The sequence below is a fragment of the Chlorocebus sabaeus genome, chromosome 22, assembly GCF_047675955.1.
Source record: "Chlorocebus sabaeus isolate Y175 chromosome 22, mChlSab1.0.hap1, whole genome shotgun sequence".
Lineage (NCBI taxonomy): Eukaryota > Metazoa > Chordata > Mammalia > Primates > Cercopithecidae > Chlorocebus > Chlorocebus sabaeus.
In genome coordinates this window covers 84882965-84900256 of record NC_132925.1, presented here as the reverse complement: position 1 = coordinate 84900256, position 17292 = coordinate 84882965, and the positions used below count along the sequence as shown (strand labels likewise).

General features: G+C 45.3%; 1 protein-coding gene across 4 annotated transcripts in view; it reads left to right on the top strand.

Moving 5' to 3' along the window:
• CACNA2D3 (calcium voltage-gated channel auxiliary subunit alpha2delta 3) overlaps positions 1-17292 on the top strand; it is a 948786-nt gene that overhangs the window by 727117 nt on the left and 204377 nt on the right. The gene's annotated exons all lie outside the window — the stretch shown is intronic.

The following is a 17292-nucleotide window of genomic DNA, read 5'->3' as shown; positions in this document are numbered from 1 at the left end:
CACTTTCTTTCTCTCAGTATCATTTGTACTGTCTCTGAAGTGAGTAGGGTTAGGCCAAATCCAAAACAGCCCATGGTAGCATCAACCCACATTTCTGGGCAAGGCTGCCCTTGGAGCATTGGCCATGAGTGTGCCACAGGTTTGCCACCCCTGAACTAATTGCAGTGTGTTGGAAAAAGGACATCCCTTTGGGTTTGTGTGTGCTTATCAAATTTTTTAAAAAGATACAGAATTATAAAGAGTAATGCACTGAACACTGTTTTTTAAAGTTAAGAAAGTATAGATCGTTTTCTTTAGCAATCAGCAAACACACACGCACCTGTGTGCACACACACAAATGCATACATACCCATCCACCCCACCCGTCTTTTCCCATTCATCAGAATGAGAAAGTAGCGGCATTGCCTGCTATGCAAATGTTTGTTGGCAAAGCATTGTGGGGACCAGTTCCCTTCTCACTTGCATCATTGTTTAGAAACAGTTCATGTGAGAGCTCCATCATCATCCAACTTTACTCTAATCGCCCTGGTATTAACGGAGTCATGACCACATCATGTGGATGCCATATGCATGCTTTAAGATGGGCCTTATGGTAATATTCAATTTCAACAATCTTTTTATCAGAAGAGGACTGAATTAACTAGTTGGCTAATTCCAAATGTAACTCAGAATTATTGAAAAGTCTGATTGAAAAAGTGGCTGTCTTTTTAAAGACATTTAAGTCCAAAGACATATTGAAGTTTAAAACTCTTTGCACATTACCCATCTCCAGGTTGCCCAGTTGGCATCACTTGTTGGAAGTAGGAAAAGTTACAAGTTTGTGTGACTGAGTTTGGGCTCCTAATGTGTATTTATTCCAAACTGGAAAGGAACAGAGTCAATGAACCAATCAAACACAAATCTTCTACCAGTAAATGGATTAATTTCCTGTTTATCATTTAAAGGAAAAATGAAATGGAATCAGATGTCAGAAGTCACCAAGGTAGCATCCTTCTCTCTGTGGCAATGGACATGATTAGCTGCCCGCCACACAGTCAACTCACAGTGTGAACTGGTCCCCACAGTGCTTTGCCAACAAACATTTGCCTAGCGGTCTTTTATATCTCCTGGCCCTGCAGCAAATGCTGTGTTTGTAAATAGTCCATCTGATGCACTCTCCAGAGCTGTGGCCACTGAAAGGGCAGCTGAAAGGCTCTTGGAAAAGCAGACCAACCCCGTCAATGCTGTTCACCTCCTAAGAGTACAGATACTTGTAAACACATGCCATTGCTGTTCTTCTGTTGACACATCAAAAGTGGTAGTAGTTGCTAGGGTGAAAAGTGGTGGTGGTTGCTAGGATTTTGGCCACGCCATACATGGGGTGGCCCAAACAAATGCCCCATATTCTATTTATGAGAACCCAAACCATATGAACCACGTTGCAGTTGATCTGTGACAAAAACATAAGGAATGATCAGACCAGTTGGTCATCTGTCCCATTCATCTGCCTCTTACCCTGAGGCTATCAGATACTTAGAAGAAGTTTAGGGTGATACCAACCATTAAGCATTACATGAATTAACCCATCTGAATGTGGTCAATAAGTGTATGTTGACTCTGACTTGAGTTCTGCATTTTCCTTCTGAGCAGAAGACACAGCAAAGTGGGAGGGACTCAATTCCAGCATCACACTGTGAAGCTCAACTCCTAGTCCCGCTACATCCACACTATGTGACTTCGGGCAAGTCACACAGGCTCTCTGAGCTGCACTTTTCTTTTGTAATCCTGCCATAGCCATAGTGCATAGATCATAGCTTGTTGTCAGAGTAAATGAGATAATGCAAGCAAAGGACCTGGTGCAGAAAAGCAGGCCCCAGGATATCTCAGAGGCAGTAGTGGTTATTTGGACATCTTGTTTGTGTTTATTTTCTATTGTTCTGTCCTCAGCTTCTGTAAAGGTTGGAAGAACATAGTGGTAATGGATGCCTAAAGAGGTAACCTAAAGAATACTTTTTGATTATTCAGGTTATTCAGGTTTTTGTGATAGACATTGGGAAGGGATCATGTACATACACTCTCAGTTTTCTTTTTGGTTCTATGGCAAGCTTGGCCAACTGTGGTCTAGAAGACAAGCAGACAACTTGTACTAGAGGTTCTATGTGAGTTCTACCATGTGAAGAAACCAAGGTTGTTTGTTTATTTTAAAGGTAACAATAAGAATAATACTAGCAGCCACAGTAGCTAAAGAATGATAGCTAAGAGTCAGCCGGCATGAATATCTGTGGCTCTGGCATGCACAAGTTCTTCGTTCATCTCTGTTTTGTTCACTTATCCCTGCTTTCCCCCTTCTCCTTAACCCCTCAGCACAGAGTAGGGACTCAGTAGATGACTAAGTGAAGGGATCCTCTAAAACCAGTTTCATTTTTACTTACTTTAGGTTCTTCTGGAGGGTGTAAATGACTTGTGAACTTACCCTGGAAATCCAGTGTCTTCATGGGGCATAAGTCCACCCTGGCCAGAGCTCTCAGGCATGGCTAGGAGCAGCCAGCCGCTAGCAGCCTCTCTAACTAGCTCAGGCAGGGAACCTGCATTCAAACTCCATTTGTCTCCTCCCAAGCCCAGCCATCTAATCGAATCCTTATTACAAATGGACGATCCCCTTAGTTCTGGCCAAGGCCACCAGATTAGCACGGTGGGTGTGAGTATGGGGTTGTGGCCAGCATGGGAAGGACACAACGAGCTGACTTAAAATAACTCCTATTCCCTCTCCATCTGCCATGGAGTTTGTTTCGGCCCCTCCAGCCAGAGGAAAGAGGTGGGTTTCTCTGAAGCACGATACCAATATTTTTCTAATTTGTCCTATAAAATCTTTCCCCTGAATTTAATGTTTGGCTTGATTTTATCCAGTATTTTCTTTAATCTTGTGTGATTGGGGTGTGAATCACGAAGTGTCTCCAAGAACAGCTCAGACATAGGGGCCTTACTCAGGCCTTACTCACTTTGGTTTAACTGGCAAAGCTGCTGAAGCCATGCTTCTCTGCAGTCTCTGGGCTGTCCTTAGTCCTCCTCCAACGGTTTCTCAGCCTCTCTGTCCTCGCCACCAGTTTGCGAATTCCTGATAGGTTAACTGATGTTGGTTCAGCAAGCATTGCCCTTGTGCCTGGTGTGGCTCAGTCCTGTGTTAGACTGAAGACTGACAAAGTAACCTTCAAAAGGGCCGGGGGCTGCAGCATGAATGGGGACAGACACCTGTTCTCAAGGTGGGGAATGGAACAACAGCGCAGCAAGAGTGATTAAATGCTTTTGATCCTGAGAAATGCTTTTTGAGTTGTGATGACGCCCCTGGAATGTTTGTTTGTTTGATCGTTACCACGCATTAAACATTCAGGTATGGTTAAGACTAGATTTTGTTTTCTTGCTTTTTATAATTCCTTTGTATTTGAGAGCTTTATGAGTTTTTCTTAGAATGTGGAGCCCTGAATAGATCTCCTTTTCTTTTGCCCAACGGCAGATTGGGTTGAGATTTTGGTCATCCATCTGTCCCTACCTTTTAGAATAAAGGGACAACTAAATTGATTTCCTTCCCCCAGGGAGGAGGTCTGGAATGTGGACCTGGTCAGACCGACAGGAGAACACAAAGGAGGTTCCCTTTCAGCAGCCGCAGCAATGGCAGGGTTCCACCGAGGAGCCTCGGGCAGGCAGGATTTAGGACTCATTTCCATGAAGCCTGCATTGAAATTGGCCAAAAGCTGTTTGTTCTGTGTCTGCAAACCCAGGAGATGGGGAAGGATGCTGTAGAGTTTTCATTCTGGAAGAAAATCTGCCAGTCACATGGGTCACATATGTGGGAGTGGATGAGATGGGAAGTAAAAATGATGGAGAGAAATTCACGTTCATTCCTTCAGAATACACTGGATGTTCACTATGTTGTAGACTTGAGCAAGCTGCTCAGAGAGATCACAGTGTGCCCTGCCTCAGATAACTCAAATGGGATGGATAAGATATGTGTATCAGTAACTGTGGACAGTAGAGAAGATGCGCTTTTGATTTGTTTGTTGTTGGTGGTATTAGTATATTTTTCTAACATTCACTGATTCCTTTTTATAGGACAGGAACAATTCTAAGTGTTTCACATGTGTTAATGCTTTTGATCACTGACTAATTGAATAGCAAGCCTAGGATACTATGTGCCTTGGAAAGGCCTAGAGGCTTAAGGGAAGGATGAAGGGAGGGGACATCCAGGTGGGAGATCCATCTAGCAGCAGCCTGGAGTTGAAGTGAGGACAACTGTGAGTACTGGGCTGAGCAGCTGGGATTCCCTAAGACAAAGGTAGATATCCCCGTGTTACAGACGGGAAGCTGAGACACTGAGTCATAAGGTGACGTCTCCCAAATCACACAGCTAGAAAGTACCAGAACCCGGACCCTTAACCCCAGTCAGTTTAGATGTACTAAGTTCACTCTGCTGTGTGGGTTCTTCAGGAAATGGGAGGCAGAGTGGTTGGAGGGTGGGAATGACTGGGATGCCTGGTCTCTGCAGCCATATGGACCAATACCAAGATAATCATGGGGCGATGACTGTCAGAATCTGTCTAGACTTAACACTGTCCAGTAGGAATATAATGTGAGCCACAGACAGGAGCTGCCTATATAATTTCAAATTTTCTAGGTGCCACATCTAAAATAATACAAAAGAAACAAGTGAAATTAAATTTAAGAATATATTTTATTTATCCTATCTACAATTTCAATGTTTCGATATATAATCAATATAGACATTATTAATGTGATATTTTACATTCTTTTCATGCTAATCTTTGACATCTGATGTGTATCCTACATGGCACATCTCAATTCAGTCAAACCACATTGCAGATCCTCAAGACCCACCTGTGGCTGTGGCCCCCATAAGGGACAGCACAGGTCTACAGTGTGACCAGACATTTTGGACCCTTCTAGATAAAATGGATTATAGGACCTCCTCTTTCCTTCAAGTGGGTTAGAGCAGGCTCTATTGCCACCACCAGCCTTCACTGTGCCATCCTGGAAGTCTGGGTCAACTTCCAGAGTCAGTGGCCAGTTAGCCTCCTCTGTTGTGGCCACCACCCCTCCCTCCCTCCCAGGCTGTAGCCTCTCCAGCATCCAGGAGTGGCAGTGGGAGGTTGCCCAGAATTCAAGGGGCCTTGACTTGATTGCCAGGGCAGATGAGCTCCACAGTTTGGCCTGGAAACTCTGGCTATTCTAGCCGTGTAGGTTCACCCCTAAGCCATCTAGACTTCCGCAGACAAACTGTCATGGAAGCCAGTGGGTGGAAAGCAGTAGCCACACTGGGTGAACCTGAGCACTTAGGTCATCTAAATCAGAATGTGTTGATGCCAAAGCCATTTCTGTTGTTCTGGAAAACTCAGTACAGATAACTGCGTCATCTTCCTAACCCAAGAGTCCTCGCACCCCCTCTGGAATTTGATATTGCTGTTTCCACCACCAGCTCTCCACAGCCTGAGTTCCAGCATGGCAGTAGCCTTTCCCTGTGTCACTCTGGACTGTCCTTGCCCCATTCCAAACATGGATTCTGCTTCTTTGTTCTTGTGGATGCCTGGGCAGTTCACATTTGCTAATGCGCATTGGTTATAGATGGGCCGTCGTGGAAGGTTATTAAATCCATAGATTGATACATGGACATGCTAATCAGTGTAAATGTTCTCACACTTTAGTCCTTCTTGTATGGAACTAACTGGACATCCCCCATGGACACATGTGAATATGTGTTAAATGCTGACTAGACAGTGCATATCAAATATCAGTTTAAATAAGGGTTTAAAAAGGTAGGAGCACTTCTAGAATCCTTATCTGAGTCCAACTGACTTAGTTCAAGCAGTGGGCCATGGGAAGAGATTCTGTATAATTCCAAAGAATTTAGATGTGAAATTCAAATGGAATTTTTCTTAACTATGCAATTCCACAACTGGGGAAATAGCGGGTCCTTTCGTCCATTCCTCAGAAACCCCAAGCTCCTTCCTGCTCCAAATTCTTGTGCCCAGCTCTTCTTTACCTGAAATCTTGTTCCAGGTACACCTGTTACTGGCATTTTCTCATTTTCTGCTTCTTAGCTCGATGTCACCTCAGAGAATCATCCCTACACCCACCCAGAGGAGCCATACTCCTCCTCCATCACTCTCCATCACACCCTCTACCTTAGTTTTCTTGAATCACTTACCACTCTTCGAAAACGTCTTATTGTTTAACTTCTCCCCTGTGGTCCTTTGTGAATAGCTGGGACTTTGCTACTACACAAAGGGGGTAGTCAGTCAATATTTGGTGAATGATCTGCAGGATGTTTGACTGATGCTGATGATTAGATGTCTGAGTACCAGTTTCTTACAATAAATGAGAAGAGCAGGTGACACGTGTTCATTCACCAAACATTTGTTGAGTCCTTGCTACATGGAGTGCAGAAACAGAACTGTGGTTAGTTAAGCTCCCTTTTTTTCCACCCCTCCCTATCCCCTCCTGCTTTTCTGCAAGCATTCATCAGAAGTCCTTGAGTCCAGCACTGTGCTAGCTAATGGAGACAGAAGCAGGTAGAAGGAGTCTCTGCCCACAAGCTCATCACACAAAGCAAGGGTTCCCCGGTGGTAAGTGGGACCAAGAACTATGGGCTCACAGACCAAGTGTCTGCTTTTCCTTAGAAGGGTGCCCTGATATGCAGGAGGGCTTCCCAGAGGAGATGGGGGAGGACTGTACTCAGCAGACACCCTACACTCTCGCAAGGATCACTGACCTCAGGCTAGACCAGGCATGACTCTCTCTCTCATCTCAGGACCATGCATTCTGCTGGCCACAGCCTATGGGGGTGGGGGGATGGGGAGTTGGGCCTAGCATTAGTCACAGAACTTTCGGTGGTCCCCAAATGCAGGGATCTGTTGCCAGCCTCCCGGACCCCCGCTCTCAGGCTGCTGCTGAACTGAAAGAGACTGCCCAGTAGGTGGCGCGCGGGCACCGCCGAGTACCCGGTCCCCACGCACAGCCAGCCCCTGCCAGCGCACGTTCTCAGAACGGAGCCCGGGCGACTGCAACCCAGGCCTGGTCTGAGTCCATTTCGTTTAGTTTCAAAGAAAGAATTAACAGAGGCTTAGTAAGTGTATCTGCTCAGAGGAGGGCGTTCTCTGAGAAAAAATAAACAAGACTGTGTGACCCCACGTAGCGAGCCTGTTCTTTTGGAAATACATCATTTGGTTTAAAAAAAAAAAAAAAGAAAAAGAAAACAGAGCCTTGTGTGCTTTCTTCCTGATGGAATTGGTGAGGGCACTGTCCGCACTGCCTGGTCTGAACACAGTTGGACGTGTTTTAGCGTTGAGGGGAAGGCTTACACCTGGTGACCCTGGGGGTGAAGAAGTCAGCGGGTACCTGGGTTTCTGTGGGGCGGGAGCTATGCCCTTTCTGCAAACCTCGAGAAGTCAAACCCACAATTCTTGTGACTAGGTGTGTGCTTGGACACTCAAGGATCGATGGGGTTTGGAATCAATCCCACAGGTTTTTTTGTTGTTGTTGTTGTTTCGGACAGTGTGCTTATGAATCCCCTCTGGGTGCCAGGCACCACAGCACCCAGGCGACCAGGAATCACGACACTGCCCTCACCACGGGTCTCAGGCCAGGCCCTGTGCCGAGAGCCCTGGGTGCCTTGCCTGGGTCAGTTCTCATTGCCTCGTGCATGGAGTGCTCACCACAGAAGGGTTGACTATACGTGAAGATGCTCTATATATGATTTTAAAAATTAAATTAATAAATACATATTTTGAGGGCAAAAAGGATATTCCCTGATGCTTAGGCCAAGGAATGTGTCCATCAGAACGTAAATTCAGATCAGTCTTCAGAAGAAAAACCAAGAAGATAGCTGTAGATAATTACCTGCCTCTGTGCGCCCATAGATCATCTGGGTTCCTCTTGCCAGCAAGGAACTCCTGCTTTGTAGGACAATGTATGTCTTCATAAAATTAAACTTATTCAACTGAAAGAATGTCCCTGAATGCTGAAGCTGTGTCCTCAGGTTCTTTGACAAAATGCCAGGTTGGGCTACGGAGCCTCCATCAACCTCTCCAGACAACATCCCCCTGGCCCCAGGACACCCACCTGTATGGAACCCAGCAGTGGTCCCCCTGCTCCGGGCTGTGACTCTGGAGTCTGCTGAGTCGGGGGCACTCACAGGAAATGGAGAGAGGGGAGGGGAGTCAGGCTGTATGGTCACTCCTGTGTCCTCCGGAACTAGCTGCATCCCATCTAAAGCCACATAAGCCTCCTTCTCTCTGGGCTCCGGCACCTGCTTCTCCCTCTGGCCCTTCATGCAGACAGGTGGGAGTGCCCCGCTGTTTCTAACTTCAGGGTGCTGCACCATTTCCTGTTGTTCCTACACCCTGCCCAGGCCTTTCCAAGAGCCTCTTTACTAAACCCTCCTTAATTCGCCAGCTCGTGTATACCACGTGCTTCCTGCTGTGGCCCTGAGTGATACGAAGGTAAGAATACATGGAAGGTTTGTCTTTTATAGTCATTACTCTGCCAGGAAAGAAAGAAAGAAGAAAGGAAATAGGGAAGAATGCAAAGAAAAGGAAAGGAGGGAGAGAGGAAGGAAGAAAGAGATGGAGGGAAGGAAAAAGAAAAAAGGAAGAATGAGAGACCCTCTGTCAGTTCCTTTGTTGATTCATTCATTCATTATTTATCTACCATTGTAGTGGGAGTGGAGAATTTCCATATTCCCTTCCAATAACCCCCGCTTCTGCGCAAGTGATTAACGATTGTTACCTGTTGCTGACAACCAGAGCAGCCTGACTGATCCAACCATGAATCCCAAAGTCTGGGAACCACTGCTGGGTGTGGCTCTGACCCCTGCTCTCAAGTAGCTCACAGTGTGACACCACCTCCCGCGGCCCTGTCACCCCTCCTTTGTAAAACTTTAGTCCTCTCAGCCTCCCCTTCACCCTCAGAGGGGTCTGTCCCCATTCCTCAAGTCTTTTTGCATGGACCTTTGAGTCTGGGCTCCCCACTACATTGCAGAAATATCTTAACACATCTGCTCCTCTGCGCTGCAAGTAGCATGAAGACACTGATGAAGCTGTGTTTTGTTCAGATTTGTATATCCAGGGCCTGGCGAGGTACTTGGCAAAGGAGGTGGAATGACAAATAAATGACGAGAGAAAACCCATGTATAGGAAATTGAGCACACAATGAAACAATATGTTATCAAGCACCACGGTTGAAAGTACTGACAAGAAGGAGAATTTATGAAAGGACCTGGTGTCTCGCTGTGCACTGGGTAGGTAGGGAAGGCTGCAGGGAGCTGACTTGCAGCCTGTAACTTTGAGGCCATAGTCCAGCACACCTGGGAGCAGCAGAAGGCCTTTCAGATAACCTGGATGAGTTACTTGCTCATTTGTGTGTGACTGGAACCCTTCCTCCCTTCCTTTATCCTTCCATCTTCCCCTCCCTCCCCCGCTCCTGTCTTTCTCTCACATGGCATTTGTCTATTGAACACCTGGCATTTGACAGACACCCTATTAGATGCCAAAGATCTAGTGATAAAATAAAGCAGATAGAATTGTCCCTTTATTTGGTGTTTTCATTCTCATAGAGAAGATAAGGGTTTTTAACGTTCATAAATAAACTGATAAATACAAAATACTACATAATTTGGATAAGCTCACCGAAAGAAACAAAGATCTGAGAAAACAAAAAGTAGGGAGAGGTACCTGCCTTATTTAGATGGTCAGGGAGACCCTTTCTTAAGGATGATGGTTTTTTGGTTTGTTTGTTTTTTGTTTTTGAGACAGTTTCACTTTTGCCCAGGCTGGAGTGCAGTGGCACAGTCTCGGCTCACTGCATTCCCTGCCTCCCAGGTTCAAGCAATTCTGGTGCCTCAGCCTCCTGAGTAGCTCGGATTACAGGCGCCCGCCCCCATGCCTGGATGACTTTTTGTATTTTAGGAGAAACAGGGTTTAATCATGTTATCCAGGCTGGTCTCGAACTCCTGAGCTCAGGCAAGCCACCTGTCTCGACCTCCCAAAGTGCTAGGATTACAGGTGTGAGCCGCTGCGCCTGGCCAGGATGATGTGTTAAGCTGAGTCCTGGGGGATGAGAAAAACTGTGGAGACTGTTCCAGGTAGAAGAAACCGTATGTGCAAAAACCCTGAGGCATGGGGATGGCGAATATGCTGGGTTCTGGAATCTGTTCATAGATTTAGGCCAGATTTTCAAAGAAGGGTAGGTGACCCAGGTTTTGTTGACAAATTCCTATTTGAGGCTGCATGTCGTGAAGTAGTTGCTGGTACTGCCCCATTTCCTCTACTCTGCCCTGACCATTCCTGTACGTGTAGCATGGCTCATACCTGCCAGCACCTAGGTGAAGGCTTTCTCTGGCTTCTGCAGTCCTCTCTTCCCAGGCATACAGCAGACCAGACATGACAAGGAATTAGCATCCCTCAGTCAGACTGCCCCGCTTAGGTGGGGTGTCTCTGAGGTGTGTGTTTTATACTGGCTCCCAGAGTGCCCTCATGGGATTATGCCACAATTGCCCACAGTGGTAACATGCTTGCACCAGGTTGGCTGCCCTCCCACCTCTGAATCACTTTGCCATGTCCCTGCGGGTATTTCCTGGAAATCCCTGTCAAATAAAAACTTTGCCCTTGAATCCTGTTCTCAGGGACTTCTTCTGAGAGAATTCAAGCCAAGACACCAGCAGGTGATATGTCTCTACAAAACTTGATTTGCTGTAGACTAGAGCTTCAAAAGTAGTTTTGAGTGCACTCACATAGGCTTTTATATTAACACCATGGCATTGAGCATGCTTCCCATTCTATTTCAGGCCCCTGAGCATGTATTCCTAACACACCAGCCTGCTTGGAGAATCCACATTTGCTTGTAGAAGTACCAAAGAGCCTTGGCTTTATGCTATTAATAACTGAGAGTATGCACTTTAAGGAAATTTGATTTAGAGATAGGATTCTCGGCTGCTTTATTATTTGAAGAAAGGATTTGATGAGGAAAAGGCTTTTCTTTTCACTGGACACACTCTGACCTTTGTTCTACTAGCTTAATTTCATATCTAGAATGCCCCATCTTGGATGATGAATTAGCAATAAAAACCTCATCAAAATGTAATTACAGGCGAAGTGTTGAATAACGATCTCTTAAAAATTACTATAGATTTGTCTGCACCTCCTTCCCCTTGTGGGGGAAATGAGCCTCAGCTGCTAGCTACTAGCCTCAGCTCAGGAATGCAGACCCTAGCCCTATTGCTAGGCTGGGATGTGAGTGCTGGCTTCTAACATTGCCCAGTGTCATCTAATTGATCAATTGCTTTTCTCCATGTGATGCACATCTTTATATAATTTAAAGGACCATCTCACCGGGGGTAGGAATACACAGGAAGTGGGAGCTCAAGGCAGAATGAAACACTCTCCTCCTCCATCTGTGGCAGCCTGCTGGGGGGAGAGAGTTATTAATTAAAATGTTAACTGCCCAGACAATAGCAGGCAGACAGCTTGGAGAAAGCCTGAGAAGCAGGCATTGCATTAGAACTTTCATAACTGCAAATTCCAGGAAAGTTTGTTCCTCCTTAAAATAGGAAACAGAGCCATCTGCCTCTAAGAGGAGGCTTGACTGGGCTGCTTAAGTGATGTTAGGGCTTTCCCAAAGAGCCCGACTTGTTTGTTTCCAGGGAGATGGACTTGACTGAGAGATAACCTAGGCTTACCCTCACTCTGTTGCGGGCCCTGTAAAATCCTACAGCTGGATCTGACAGCACAATATCCAAATGATCCCAACTGGGTAAATGCCCGCATTCATTTGAATAACTGAAGAATTCAATCATTTGAATGCCAATGATTATTCCTCTGGGAGTTTACGTTTTAGAAAGACCTTCCATCTGAATCCCCATGAGAGCATTAAATTGCTATCTAATTAGCAGTCCCAAATTATATATATTTAAAAGATAATTAAAGGTTTGAAGGCTGTTGGAATAACTGGTTATACATTTAAATGAATCACTAGAAATTTGTTAGTAATGTGTGGAGTTTTCTTTTATTTCTTGCTCCCCTCTTTGAAGTTCAGTAGACCCAGCCTCGCAGGGTTAAGTCTGGTAGCAGTAAGATAAAGGCAGATGTTTTTAATTACTGCAGCTCAAACCTCCAAATAATTATAAGCAGCTGTCATTTTTACATAATCCTAAATGATAAGACCCAAAGAATGCAAATAAAAATGTTGAGACCGTGGGCTTTTTGGCACAATAATTTAATCCCTGTCACACCACTGCACTGACCATTGTACTTCTTTGAGGAATGTGCTCTAACAATTGTACGCTTAGGTGAACTTTCATCATCTTATGATAGGCACATCTATTTCCAAACACATCTCCCAGGTGCCATTTTTACATTCTCTGTGGAGGTTGCTAGGCAAAGGGAAACGCTAATACATTTGGAAGTTTGAGGCAAGGAAGGAGCTTTGCTAAGCCAAGCAAGGTTTTTGCTGAAAGTTCTTCTCAGCCTCACTTGTCCCTTTCTCCTAGAGATGGAGTCTACCCCATGTGTGCCCCAGTGGCCCCCTCCCTCCATTATGTAGCTTGATAGGATTGTCCCTGGGAGCATTTCTTTGGCCTGTTGCTGGGGTTTTTATTGGCTTAGCCACTTCTGTGTACCAGCTAACCAAGGACAGAAATCCTAAATGACAGACTGACCTACCAGCTCCAACCCGGTAGGCTCTACATTCAGGTCTTAAATTCCATGCTTTCGATGCCTGTCTCTTCCTGGAAGGGCAAGGGCCTCTTGAGGAGCAAGGCAAAGGGACATTTAGTGCAGCCACAATGGCTTCTCTCCTTTGAAAACAATGAGTATAGTACCAAAGTCCATAAGATCAAGGCAGGCAATTCACCCCAGGCAGAGCTGAAGCCCCAGTCTGCAAGAGACAAATTTAGAACATCAGCTGGAAAGTAGATGCACACGCGCACACACTCACACACATTCCAAATTAGATCGGCAGCCCGAGGATCCCTCTGCTAAGGAATGCTCAGGCTGGATTTAAATTGGGACTGGGACCTGGCTTGGCAGAAATGTGGCCCAGCAGAAAGGATGGCCCAATGAGCTAAGCTGGATTCCTTGGGAATGGGGAATAGAAACAGATGAAAGAGGAGAGAAGTCAGACCAAGGGTTTTTCTGGAATATTTAGAAGCTGACAGACATCACAGAGTATCATTACCTCTCCACAGTGAAGAAATGTAGAGATTTTAGAAATGTATCCTGAGTATTACAAGCAGTTAAAATATTCTGATTCTCCCAAATGCCTGCTTCTCCCAAAGGGCCTCTCCTGGAGTTTCTAAGTTTCTAGCTGCACTCCAGGAGGAGGATCTAGTAGTAACTGGGAGGGACTGGGACTTTTATCTGACTCCCAGGATTGCTGCAGGTTTTTCATGAATATGGGGTTGGACTCCCATGTTAATGAAGCCCATGTTTATCCAGGCTCAAATACAAATATAAATATTATGATCGTATATATTTAAAGGGAAGATTCATTTGAGCGTTAATGATTTGAAATTCACCTTTGCTCAGTATGGAATTCTAGGTACCTGGTTAATGGTGACTATAGGTCACCTTGCTGTCATTCCCTTCCTACGTCCTCAGGATACATCTCAAGTAGGCACTGGGCAGTGATTTCAGCTCCAGACTGGGAGGCTCACTAGTCCCTGGTTCTCTATGGAGCAGAGCTGTCTCTGAGGTCAGATTCTGGGGCTGAAATTCATCCAAGCTACTTAACCTTCCTGACCTCAGTTTCTTCCACTGAGAAATGAGAACAAAAGAAATAGTGCCTACTGCATGAGACTGTGATGAGGACTGAATGAGTTAATGTTTACAAAATGTCTAGAACGGGCCCAAAACATAGGTCATTGTTACGCATGTGTTTATTAAATGAATACATAGACTAATTTGTTCATTCACTCAGTCCGCTCGTTCATCCCATATTCATGGGAACCTGTTCTTTGCCAGGCATTGTCCTAGGCATGTGGTCCAATGATGAACATGAAATAGTCTTTTTACCAAAGATGCTTAGGACCTAGTGGGGAAACAGGCAAGTAAGCTAATAATTTGCAGTACAGCCTGACCTGGTCAGGTCAGGCAGACTTCCAGGAGGAGTTGAAATCCTGAGGGGTTAGCAGAAATTGACCACGACCCTAAACTGGAGTGAAAAGAATTCAGAGTACCTGGGGTGGCATGTGCAGAGGCCTGAAGGCAAGAATGATGATGACATTTTTAGCAGCCAGCTCAGTCCAGCTGGGGAGTACAGTGAGAGGCAGGGACTGGCAAGAAAGGCCAGAACAGCAAGCAGAGGCCAAGTGACAGGGACTTGTGGAATTCTGTTGGGTGCCATCATCTAGGGCAAGAGGAGCTAGGAGGATTCCAGCCCAAGCAGTGATATGATCTGATTTGGGTTGTGAAAGAATCCCTCTGGCTGGACCCTGGAGAATGGATTGGAAGGGTTAGAGTATAGGCAGGGAGACCACTTAGAGGATGCTTGCTTGTATCAAGGGCAGAGCTATCACAGTGGCTGACACTAAGCTGATGGCAAGAAGATATGATCCAAGAGACATTTAGAAGATAAAAGCAATGGACATGGTAGCTTAATGGACCCTGCTTGCTTTGCCTGGCTTACTGCCACTTTCTCTGATTATACTCGCCCATTCCAGCTCCTGCCTGTGTTTCCATGGTCACAGGCAAATATAAGACCCAGAGAACTCAGCCTTGCAGGGGACATTTGGCTGTCCTCTGAGTTATGAATCACATCAGAGCTCTCTTGGGTTTATTCAGACCAGCATGCATCCAGAAACATTTTTAAAAAGACGTATCACTGTAATTGAGAATCACACACACACACAAAATCAAAACTGAGTATTTTGCTGGATCACCTGTCCAATGGAGAGAATGGACCGATGATGGATGAGAACCAGCTCAGTTTGGTAGTCGGAACACAGCGGGGGCTTAGAGCATATGTGTACCAAGTGGCCACATGCATATTTATACTGTAAAGCACAGTATCCTCAGAGGGGGTGCAGAACAAGGGCCACCCCAGTTGAGAAAGGGGAGAGACTGAGCCGGAAGGATCTGGGAGATTTCTTTCATGGAAAAGGTGTCCACAAAGATTTAGCCCTTCATGTCTTTTATTCTTTCATAAGTATCTTCAACAATTTTTAGTAGGAAAAACAAAACAAAATAAAGCTATTAAACCAAGCATCTCCCTAAATAAAATTACACACATGCACACACACACACTCCTGATGAAGGCTCAGCATTCTGTTGTTGGTTGTTGGTTGATGCTATTACAGGCATAAATCAGGTAATGGCAGTTGACTTGGAAGAAAGAATTTCTTTCCCTCTTGCCTGCATCCCTTTATTAACTTCACTTGCAAATTCATTGCCAGCTTCCTGCCCTGCTTGTCGTTTAGCTTAAAAACCTGAAGTTGAAGGCTCTCTCTGTTCCTCAGCCATCTCTGAGATGGTGAGACTAGAGTTCACTCCCCCCGGGGACTAAGTTAAGGAGAGGCATTGGAAATGGGGTGACAGGATATGAGTCAATGGGCCCGAACTACTGACCACAGGAGGAAAACCAACAACAGACAGAACTCCCTCTTCCGCCATGGTTAGCTGCGGCATCGTTCAAAAGCTAACATTTTGTAGTGTTGATGGATACTACTTTGAGATCTTACTTGAGCGAATAAGGAAAGTCAATATTTTTGCAGCTTCAAAACTAGAATCAGTTAGTTGTCCCTAATTGTCCCTCATATTCAAAACAGTCTGATGGCTCCACATACCCAAGAGTCTTTTGATATGGTCAACTGCTCAAAGGAATAATGTCAAAAGAAGTTCTGCGATTTTTTTTTTTAAAGTTACCTGCCAAATGTCACAGACATACTTTCGAATTATAGAGGTCCTCTTTTTCACCCTGGATATTCTAATGACACAGCGGCATCTGAAAACTTTTATGAACTTGGCTTTGGAAGAAGGCATATATCCATGTTCGGGACTCAGTGCAACCCTCTCGGAAATTTATTTCGAGGCTGTCTTGCATCTGACTTTTTTCGAGGAGACTTTAGAGAGGGTTTTGTTTGCCTCTAAGTGCTCAAACTCGTCAGAGCGGAGGCCCCCAGGTGCCCACGTGGATCTTTATTTTGCACGCCCGTCTGTGTGTGTTCTTTCTGTGTGTGTTCCTTCTTCTTTGCGGAGGATTCTTTTCTCAGCGTCACTCCCTTACCTACAGCAGAGATCTGGAGTTGCCACTCTCCCTGCTTTCAGAGTGCCCTGTTCTGTGTCCCACTGCTGGCACAAAAGGTTCCTCCCAGCTCAACTACTCAGCACTATTTTGATTTTTGTATCTAGCTTGCTATTGCAAGACCAACTGGCTTTTTGAGAATGGGAGCTTAAATCCAGCTCTAGTGTGGTGAGTATGTTTGACCCACAAAAACAGTGGTGGGCTCAGCCGCCTCCTCCCCACACACAGTGCTGTGTGTGACTCATGGCTACCCAGAGGACACTGATTAAGATAAAGGTCATTCCGGTTTTCAAAGCAGCCTGTTAATTGTTGTTGTTTTTTTTTGTTTTGTTTGTTTGTTTGTTTTTTAAATACCAAAGCTGTTTTAGTTTTACAGTGATCAAAAGGATTTTGTAATCATACTAAGAGAGCACATACAACTTTTCATCTTTGAGACGCTTAAAAACATTAATTAGTAAGAGCACAGTACCTTTTAGAAAAAGGAAAGGGCTTGTTGTCTTGACATGCCCGGTTGCCTCCTTCCCACCTTCCTGCTGGTTTTTGACACACCCTCATGACCCTTTTTCCCTGCAGTGTATCTGGGCTGCTCATCTTTCCGTGACATGTAAGATCGCATCTCCGAACAGAGGCTCACTGGCATTTTTCTCTTGACATAATGTCTATGTCATCCCATTGGGCATCTTGTCTAGAGAAGTCTGGGCTATCGTGGAGTCACACATCCAAGGAGACAGCACCATTTTGGTGGAAATCCGAGCTGAAATGATATCCTCCTGTACCACAAGGGTTCCCTGAGGCCCTGAGATCGATATTGGTGAAATTAAGTAAGATATTGTAAGTTGGGCATCAGCATATTGCTGCTTAACTCACTGCAGCCACTCAGTTTATTGTAGGTGTTCTCTCTCTCTCTCTCTCTCTTTTTTTTTTTGTTTCCAAGGCAGTCTCTGTCACCCAGGCTGGAGTGCAGTGGCGTGATCTCAGCTCAGTGCAACCTCCACCTCCCAGGTTCAAGTG